At 56.4% G+C, this 9,783-nt stretch overlaps 1 protein-coding gene across 2 annotated transcripts in view; it reads left to right on the forward strand.

Annotated features, from left to right (window-relative positions):
• Nucleotides 1-6,420: 6,420 nt before the first annotated feature.
• Col8a2 (collagen type VIII alpha 2 chain) overlaps nucleotides 6,421-9,783 on the forward strand; it is an 8,782-nt gene continuing 5,419 nt past the window's right edge. Inside the window, exon 1 of one of the 2 annotated variants that reach the window (XM_010645270.3) lies at nucleotides 6,421-6,442. The gene's annotated coding sequence lies outside the window, so the exon portion shown is untranslated. Of the gene's footprint in view, nucleotides 6,443-7,432; nucleotides 7,454-9,783 lie in introns of those variants that run through there. The other variant, XM_010645271.3, reaches the window with a different exon arrangement.

Genomic DNA, 9,783 nt, shown 5'->3' on the forward strand with positions numbered 1-9,783 from the left:
GTCTTTTTTTAATTTTTTTTTTTTTTTTGGTACCGGGGATCGAACTCGGGTCCTTGCGCTTGCGAAGCAGGCCACCGAACCGCTGAGCTAAATCCCTGGCCCTTGTTAATTTTGTTTTAATTCTGTCGGTCCTCCAGATATGTTCAGGGCTTGCCCACCTCCTACCTGACTGATGCTATCCCCTCGTCCTGGACACTTGCCTTTCCCCACCAGTAGCCCATTACATTTGTAGTTTGTCCTTCACAGCCCAGATCCCACAAGTTGTTTCCCCTCCAGGCACAAGGTAGGGGAGGGGCCTGGGCTAGAGAGGCTGTGACTGAACTGCTCCCAGACACATCCAGTCAGGGGGCTCAGCAAGCAGCCTCCTGACCCAGCTCGGGGTCATGGTGTTCAGAGTGGCGGGACAGGGCAGGGCTCAGCCAAGCTGGAGAGGATGCCTTGGAACCCCTGGCTCTGGCATCTGGCTGCTTGTGTGGCTAGAGAGAGGGCTGGATGTCAGAGTTTCCATGGGAGCAGGCAGAGGCGAGCAAGCAGCTGGAGGAGAGAGTGACGCGGCCGGAGGCCTCTCTGCCAGGTGGGCTGGCTGGGCACCTCATCCCCATCTACCCAGGGTTGTACCTGACTCTGGACTCCGGCCCCTCTGTATACAGCGGTGTGACTTGGACAGGGCTTGTGACAGATCCTGACACCATGCTTGGTTGAAGCAGAAATGCGGACCCAGCCATCCAGGGTTCTGACTACCTCACCTTCCCATTCAGCAGCCATGCCTGGCTCCCTACGGATCTCCAGAGAAATGCTCAAATGCCACTCTACCTCCCATGGCCCTCGCCTTAGTTCCTGCTTGTCTTCCCCAACACTACTGCATTTCAGCACTTTTCCTGTGTCTGCCAAACAGCTTCCTTTTCTTACTTTTCAGATTCCTGCTCACTCTTTAGGATCCAATGCCTACGTCCTTGCCTTATGAAGTCTCACAGGGGAGGTTGTGGGGAGCAACCTGTCTGATACTACCTGTCTGATGCCCCCAGCCCCTCCAGGGCAGGGCAGGGTATAGGTTGGAGATACTTCTAGGTCCCCCATATAATAGGTGCTTCCCTGGCAGGGATGATCCTTCCATAGTAAAGGTCACCCCCAGCAGACAAGATGTTGAGAAGGGACTTGGCCAGGATGGACCCTGGTACACAGAAGCCGCTTCCTCAGCCTGGGCTTCAGGACAGGAAGAACTTGGTAAACTGTGGACCACCACGCAGCAGGCAATGCTCCAGGTGCCTGGGACGAAGAGTAGTGGAGGGCGTGGTGCTCCTGCAAGGAGGGGACCCGAAGAGCCAGGCTGAGGCGGGCCCCAAGTTCTAGCAGGGCTGCTGATCTGAAGCCATGCAGCAGTCTGGGGAGTCTGGGAGCTCCCCAGGCTCCTGGCATCTTCTCACTGTGGCTCTCCTCTGTCCTCAGGCCCTGCCTTTGCTGGGACCTTTCCTAGCCTTCCAGCCTGAAGGGTAAGCTGACTCTGGTGACAGCTTTCTGGTCTCCCAGGCTAGGGGAGGCCTGGGCTTGATGCCTTCTCAATGCCCTCCTGCCACAGCAGAAGCCCCTCCCAGACCCGGTGTCCCTGGGGCAGCCCCACTTGCAGGTGACCTCAGCTCCCTGAGCCTGGGCTTTAAAACGCTGGCCCAACTTGGAGCAGATTTTTTTTCATTTGTGAACTGTTTTACCGGCTCCTTGGTATGGCCGCTTTGCTTGGCCCGGCTGGGTGCATCCGCCACTCAGGGAAGCCGCGGAGGCCCAGGAATCTTGGCAGGCTGGGCTGCAGCGGGCCGGGTGGCGCTCCGGAAAAGACTGCAAATGCGAACCAGAAGGCAGGGACAGGAGGTGGAGTACTCCTGCTGCCTGGTGGGGTGGGGGCCTCAAATCAGCCTTGGCAGAGGCAAACGATGGTACCAGCTGGACCTGGAGATCCACAGTTGCCTGGGTCCTGCCCCTGTGGGCCTCTTCTGGCTCCGCTGCCGCTGTTACCTTCCTGGGTGCTTCTCCTCCACCCCCAGGGATGTTGGGGTGTTCAGCGAAGATGCCGAGGGGCAGGGCTAGGGGCCTGGGAAATGAAGGCTGTCACCTGCAGGCTCAAGGTGGTCAGAGAACAAGCTGAGTACCAGTCTCAGTCCGGGGAGGCAACCCAGGGGGAGAGTGGCTGACACAGGCCCCAAGGAGGGAGGCAGGGAGGACTGCGTGCAGAAGGAGGCGCTTGGGTGGGTTTAAAATGAGGAGGGGTGTTTGGTGCAAGGAGGACGTGGAGAGGGCCATCCAAGCTGAGATGGCTATGGAGGCAAAGGTGGTTGCAGGGACACAGTGGGAAGTCTGGGGCATCCATCCTGGGGTGCTGGGGTGGAGCCCAGGACTCGCTGGGCTCTCCTCACTCCCTATGCTTGGGCGGTTTCCCTAAGGTGAGCGTGGCTGTTGGCCATTCTGCAGCAACCCTGGTCCAAGAGCCTGTATTCTTATCTGCAGCCTGTCTGTCTCCTGAATTCCACACCACAGGCTCACTGCCTTCCGGATGTCTCTACTGTCCAGACATTTGCTGTGCTCTTGGCCTGGACTGTCCTGCCACCACCTGTTCCTCAGGGCTAGCAAATTCTGACTTGTCCTTTAGGCCTCCTTCTAAAGCTGCTTCCAAAATTGAGGTCCCTGGGCCGGGGTTTTGGCTCAGTGGTTCTACCGCCTACCTCACAAGTGCAAGGGCCCTGAGTTCGATCCCCGGTACGAAAACAAACAAAAAACAAAATTGAGGTCCCGTGTAGCCTGGGCACCTTGCTTTCCAGGGTGAGAGATGCTTGGCTTTGGATGGAACCGAAACTGGGTTTTTGGTACGGCAGACAAGACAGGCAGAGGCCCACTCCTGTCCTGCCTCCACCTAGAAGGTGAGGGGCCCCCAGACAGCTTCCCGGATTCCAGGCAGCTCTGGCTGTGGAGCAGCTTCAACTGCACATCTAAATTGGGGGATCTGAGAGACTTTCAGTGACTCAGCTGGACACCAGACACCCAAGTCACTGCCAGGACCTGTGGGCTGCACAGGTATCAGCCAGAGAGGGCACAGACCCAAGGTGAGCATGAGGTGTGGACCAGCATGGCTGGCCTTTAAGAGGGTCCTGCCAAGTGACTGACAGCTGTAGAGGTCAGGGAGCAAAGCACGGGACATGGGAGGGGACAGAGAAAGAGAGTCCCCGTTGGAAGTGGTATGCAGATAGGATGGAGGATGGAGACAGAGATGCCAAAGGAAAGATGGGTAAATGAAAATTTGGACTCAGTGACATGGACGTAGAGAAGGGGACACACGACAGCACAGTACCCACCCACATGGCCCCTGCATCCATGAGCTGGTCCCTGGCATCCTGTGCACACGGCTGTTAGGCCTCACGGATTTTCCTCAGGACTCATCAGCCTCCAGTCCCCTTCCCTCCTTCCTAACTGGCTCACGATTGTGAGTCTAAAGTGTGCTCCTCCTCCTGGAAGCCACAGGGATTGCAGAATGACGGACTTCATCCTGTCGGTATGGGGGAGCAGCTGAGGAGACAGCCAGGGCAGAGCTGTACAGGAGTGGACCACAGAGAGCATCGGCGTCACCTGAGGGGGATTAGGGATGCACGGTTGGTCCCACCTCCCACCCCAGGGCCAGGGTGGGGCTGAGAGCATGTGCCATGACTGTCCCCATGGTTCTGAAGTTTGAGAAACTAGTAGGAGTCTGTGTAGTCTGTATTGAGGAGGACAGAGGCCAGGCACTGAGGGCTCATTAAGAGATTTTTATGACCGTGTAGGTAAGGGTTTGGCTATTTGACTTAACAAACCTTTACTGAGGGACTGGGATGTGCCAGACACTGGGCAGCATTTGGGGGAGCACAAGGTCTCTATTAGGACAGAGGCTGTGGGGAAGGAACAGAAGTGAGGGAAATAGAAGAGACAGAGCCCATACATTAGACCGAGGGTTTGAAGGGAAGGGAGCGTGGCACGTGTGTTCACGCAGGTTGGTTACCGCACAAGAGTAAGGGCTGAGCTGGCTGAAGGAAGGGCCCCGAGGCATTGTGTAGGTTAGAGAGTCTTTAGCTCCCTGGAGAAGGAAGGGTCAGGAGAGAGACTCAGTTTTGGCCTGGGTGCCTGGGGTGGGAGAGGAGTAAGTCATGACTGAGAGGGAAATGAGGGCAGTTTGGGTGGAGACGCCTGAGGGAAGCCAGGTGCGATGCTCGGCTGATATTTGAACACAAGTCTAGGGCCGGAGTGGAGGAGCTGGAGACAGGTGTGAGAGTCCCCGAGGATAGATGGAGTCCGGGAGCCGGGAGTGCTGGAGACTGCAGGAGAAACACCCAGAGAGGCCTGAGGGGCTATGCAGAGGCCTGAGGAGTGTCCCCCAGGGAACCTTTCCAGGAAGCAGGAGAGCAGGTGACAGGCAGGGCCAGGCAGGTGCCAAGTGGGGTGAAGAGCCATGGGGAGGCGGGGTCTGACCATTACCTCCAGAAGCCTGGCTGGTGAGGCCTGGAGAGATGAGGGTCATGAAGAAGGCCAGGCCCGCGTGGACATGTGGATGGAGAGGCGGGAAAGAGGCAGCGTCCCCAGAGAATGCAAGGAAAGGAAGCTGGGAAAGGCCTGGGAGAGACGGGGCGGGTGGGGAGTCAGGAACCCTGTAAAGCCTCACCTGCCCTGCTGGGCAGTGGTGGCAGGTCTCATGCCCGGGGGATGGGGTATGGACTCTGTGGCTTCTGGTCTGGTTCATCTTAAGACTCGTCAGAGAAGAGGTCTAGAAGGCCAGAAAATTAGGGCCGGGGATGTAGCTCAGGGGGAGCGTGCCTACCTCACAAGTGCAAGGTCCTGAGTTCGATTCCCGGTACCAAGGGGAAAAAAAGTGACAACAGAAGGCCAGAAAATGAAGTGTGGAGGTGCTTGCCTGTAATCCCAGCACTTCAGTGGCTGAGGCAGAAAAATCTCAAGTTTGAGGTCACCTTGGGCTACACAGCAAGGCCCTGTCTCAAAAACAAACGAACAAAAACAAACAAAAAAAAAACAACAACAAAAAGAAGAACAGAAAATTGACTTTAGGGATTCACCAGGCCTTGGCCTTTGGGAGCCAGTCACCTTCCTTTGAAGGTATGGAAGAAAAGTGCTGCTTCGTAGCAGGAGGATATGTGGTCAGTCTGAAGAGAGGACTCCCAGCTCTCAGGAGCAGGACAGGGCAGCACTCCTGGAAGGGCCGCTGGTTCAGGCAATTTCAGAGGATTCTTTTACAGACAAGGGCACTGAGAGCCAGAGCAGTTCAGTCATGTGCCCCGTGTCACCCAGCTGGTGAGGAGCCGTGCTGGAGTCCAGGGTCTGCCTGGGCCTAGAGGGCCTTAGGGGACCCGGTGCCAGACACCATCTAGCCAGAGCCCGAGCAAGAGCTGCTGCTCCACTGGTGAGGTGCCGAGGCAGGGCAGAGTGGAGGCAGGGCTGGAGACCAGGGAGAGCACAGAGGATGAGGCAGGGGAGCAGGGGACGGGTGGCGGGCAGGCAGCGGTGAGCCTTGGGCAGTGGATCCCAAAGAAAAGTCTCCACAACAGGAAGCATCTCATAACATACCTGTGGTTTGGCCAGCCGGGCTCCCCAAGCCTGCCCTCCACTCACCACTGTTCTGCTGGCTGGGTGGTGGGAGGGGGCAGGTTCCATCCGCCTTCCCCATGGGGCTGCCCACGGCATGGTCCCCTGGGAAGCGGGGGTGACACTCCCTCCTAACTCCCCTCTGTGTCCGGACCTTGATACTCATCTGTGAAATGGGACGGGGAGAGGGCATTTCTTTCAGTCCGATTGGATCACCTGGGCCTTTTGTGCCAGTCACCCTGACAGGACCATTTGAGAGAGGGTTCCTGTCAGCGATGCCCCTTCCTGCTGGTCACTCCCAGGAGGGGGCTCTTCTTTCTGCTGAGCTCCACTCGCCCTCTTGGTGCAAAAGACCCTGGAGTGCCTGCTCCCAGTCAGCCTCCCTGGGAGGAGGCCAGGCTGCCACAAAACGCTGACTTGGACAAAAGGCTGTTTTACGGGGATTTGTTGGAAAGGGGGGAAATCCCTGCTAAGGACTTGCAGCTGTCCAAACAGCCTGTCTGCCCTGCCTCGTCACTGCTCAATCCCCTGAATCAGCGTCTGCTGAGTGTGTCCCCAGCCCTCACCCTGGCAGGATCTGTGCTCTTCCCAGCCCTGCCTCCTTCCTGTCTTCCCTTCCCCAGGTCACCAGAAAGCATGATGACTTGCCCAGGGTCACACAGCCAACCCCTGACGAAGCTGGCTTCAGCCTCAGGATCCTCCCCCAACCCCTTGCTTGGAGTTTCACGTGGGGAAAACGAGGCCTAAGCACATGGCTCTCTCACCTCCTCCCTTCCTAGCCTGTCTGGGCCGCTCTGGTCTGCGCACTCCGAGGAAAGGACCGACTGAGTTACTGGTGGGCTGTTTATCTTTTGGTGCTAGGGATTGAGCCCAGAAGTCCCTGTCTCCTCTTTCATTTTTATTTATGAATATATATACGTATGTATGTGGTGCTGGGGCTTGAATCCAGGGCCTTTGCACTGAGCTACATTCGCAGACCTTCCTGTACTGTTTTGAGACAGGGTGTCACTAAATTGTCTGGGCTGGGTTTGACCTTGCAGTGCTCCTTGCCTTAGCTTCACAGAGCACTGGGAGTACAGGTATGTGGCACTGTGTGGCTTTGTTTTGATTTTTTTTTTTTTTTTTTTGTACTGTGGATTGAACTCCGGACCTTGTTACTTGCAAGGCAGCAGCAGAACCACTGAGCTAAATCCCCAGCTCTGTGGCTTTATTTTGAGACAGGGTCTTGCCATATAGTGCAGGCTGGCCTCAAGCTTTTGAGCCTCCTGAGTGCTGGGATTGCGGGTGTGCTCACCACAACACTGGTTAGGCCCTCTGCCGCACCCTGCTGAGCTGGCTGAAGGAAGGGCCCCGAGGCATTGTGTAGGTTAGAGAGTCTTTAGCTCCCTGGAGAAGGAAGGGTCAGGAGAGAGACTCAGTTTTGGCCTGGGTGCCTGGGGTGGGAGAGGAGTAAGTCATGACTGAGAGGGAAATGAGGGCAGTTTGGGTGGAGACGCCTGAGGGAAGCCAGGTGCGATGCTCGGCTGATATTTGAACACAAGTCTAGGGCCGGAGTGGAGGAGCTGGAGACAGGTGTGAGAGTCCCCGAGGATAGATGGGTGGATGTGATGGTGAGTTGAGTTCATCAGTCATTGAGAACATCATTGTGCCTTCCAGGCCCTGTGCCGGGCATGCAGAGGGGCAGTGTGAGGACAGGGAGAGCGAGAGAGCCCAAAGGAGGCACCGTGCGGTGGGCTTCTCCGTGATGTGCAAGGCCCAGTGAGAGTTCCGGTGCAGAGGCTGTGAGGAGCAGACCAGAGCGTCCCAGGGAGCCAGAGTCCATGTGGGGCTACAGTGACAGGGACCGGTGAGCGTGGGGCTGGGTGGCTGGGGCGGGCAGGCTGCCAAGTTGTGCACCATTTCCTTCTGCAGCCCCTGGAGCAGGCTCCTCATCCCACTCCCAGCCCCACACCCCTCTACATGTCCTGACTTCTCTCTGTCCTGGAGCCCAGTGACCTCCCTGCAGCTGAGGAGAGCCGCTCCTTTCAATCTGCCCTGCTCCTTGGCTTCTGCTCTGGTCTCTGGCCTTGTCCTTCCCCATGTCTGTCCTTTCCTAGCCAGTGTACACATCACCGTGCTGCTCTGACCTCAGTCTCCCCATCTGTAGAATGGGCACCTGTAATAGCATCTCTCTCTCTCTCTCTCACTGGACAATTAAATGCCTTCGGTGCAGAACTTTTAGGTGGCCCCTGACACCTAGCTTCTGAGCTGTGGTCCTCATTTATTCTCTTCCTTGTGGAAATACCTGCTCAGGTCCTGGCATCTGACCGGCCTCTGACCTCTCATGTGCGTGTGTGCACTCGTGTGCACTTGCACACAGAGTACTAGGTAGAAGGTGCTGGGAGTTACAGGGCCTGGGTTATAGGACGCTTCCTAGAGGACTCCCTTACCCAGGAGGGATAAAAGGTAGGCACCTTGCTAGGGGGCCTTTCTCCTCGCTTGGCTCCCTGTTACTCTATTCCTGTCCGCCCTTTTGGCTGAACCCCACCACCCCAGCATGGGAAGTGGGGTGGGCCTCCCCAGAGCCGGGGCTACCCTGGCTTCTCTTGTGGTGATGTCGTGACCTTGGCCCTGGCCTACCTAAGCCATAAGCTGCTCCCTGACTCTGCCTCCTGCCTCACACTGGGGGTGGGGAGGTGAGTTCAGGTGGCCAGGACAGCGGGGTTAGGGTGGGCTCGGGAGTAAAGCCTCCTGGCTGGTTCTGCCCTACGCCTGCCCTTCCTGCCTACGAGGTTAGCTTAGTTTCCTGCTCATCCTCCAAAGCCCTTGTGTGTGAAGTCTTCTGGCAGTTCTCACCGCTTCGCATCCCAACCTGTCTCTGACAGTGTTGAGAGCTGGGGCGCAAGGCCTGGGCGGGAAGAGGCCCAGGCTCCGGGCCTTTCACTTGCCATGGGGGGCTTGGGCAATAATGATGTGAATGTTCACTGCAGGTTCTTCATAACAGCCCCAAGCCCTCTGAAAAATCGAGATGAGCTGTGTCCATGCAGTAGACTTTTTCCTTCTTCTCTTGCTTCATTTCTCATCAAGAGACAAGGTCTCACTTTGTTGCCAAGGCTAGCCCCAAACTCCTGGGCTCGAGCCTCCAAGTGCTGAGATTATAGGTGTGTACCATCGTGCCTTGCTAGACCTGCTGGTTTTGAAGACTATTAATAAACAGCCTGCTTCTTAGAGCCATTGTGACCAGGAGAGAATAGCATCTGGCTCGGAGCCGGCACCCATCATTCGAATGAGGGCCTGTTTGCGTTTTCCCGCCCAAGGAAACCCCCTTTCCCTTATGCCCTGCTCTAGGCACCCTCACTTCACCTGGGGACCTTTGCACCTGTGCCTGGCAATGGCTGGGCTCCCAGCTCGGGGCCGCTGCAGCTCTACAGAAATGAAGGTAGACTCCGGAGAAGATCCATGATCTGCCAACCCGTTCCCAGTTCAAATCCTAGCTCTACTCTAACCTGCTGTGTAGCTCAGAGGTCACTCAGCCTTCCTGGGGCCTCAGCATGATAGCAGCACCTACTGTGTCCAGGCTCTGTACGGCCGGGCCCTGGCTCAGGATTTCAGGCCTCAGCTCACACTCAGTGGTAGAGTACTTGCCTAGCATGTGAGTCCCTTGATTCATCCCCCAGCACAGCAGACAAAAGAAACAGAAGTTCAATACCCAGTACCAAAAAGGCAATGGAAGTGGAGACCACAGAAATCCTATCCAGAATATACACCTTGGTTGTGCCAGGACTGAAGCCTCTCCTAGAGCCACCTGGGGTCTGGGTGCTGTCAGGAATTCTGGGTTATGAGGTGCAGGTAAGGGAGGGGATTGGGCAGTAGACTGTGGGTTTGGTAACATAGGCACAGAGCAGGTTAGAAGCCCTTGGCTTGCTGGGCACAGTGGTGCACACGTCTAGTCCCATGGAGCCTGAGGCAGGAGGGTCACAAGTTCAAGTCCTGCCTGGGCAACTGAGAGACCTATCTCAAAATTTTAAGAAAAGGAAAAAGGGAGGGGTTTAGGGTTGCAGCTCAGTGGTAGAACACCCCTTCATTCAATCTACCAGTATGGGCTGGGGATTTAACTCAGTGGTTCTGCTGCTTGCCTTGCAAGAACAAGGACCCGAGTTCAATCCCCAGTACCAAAAAAAAAAAAAAAAAAAAAAA

This window comes from Fukomys damarensis, unplaced genomic scaffold, assembly GCF_012274545.1.
Source record: "Fukomys damarensis isolate Sample0158 unplaced genomic scaffold, DMR_v1.0_HiC HiC_scaffold_23, whole genome shotgun sequence".
In the NCBI taxonomy this organism is placed as follows: domain Eukaryota; kingdom Metazoa; phylum Chordata; class Mammalia; order Rodentia; family Bathyergidae; genus Fukomys; species Fukomys damarensis.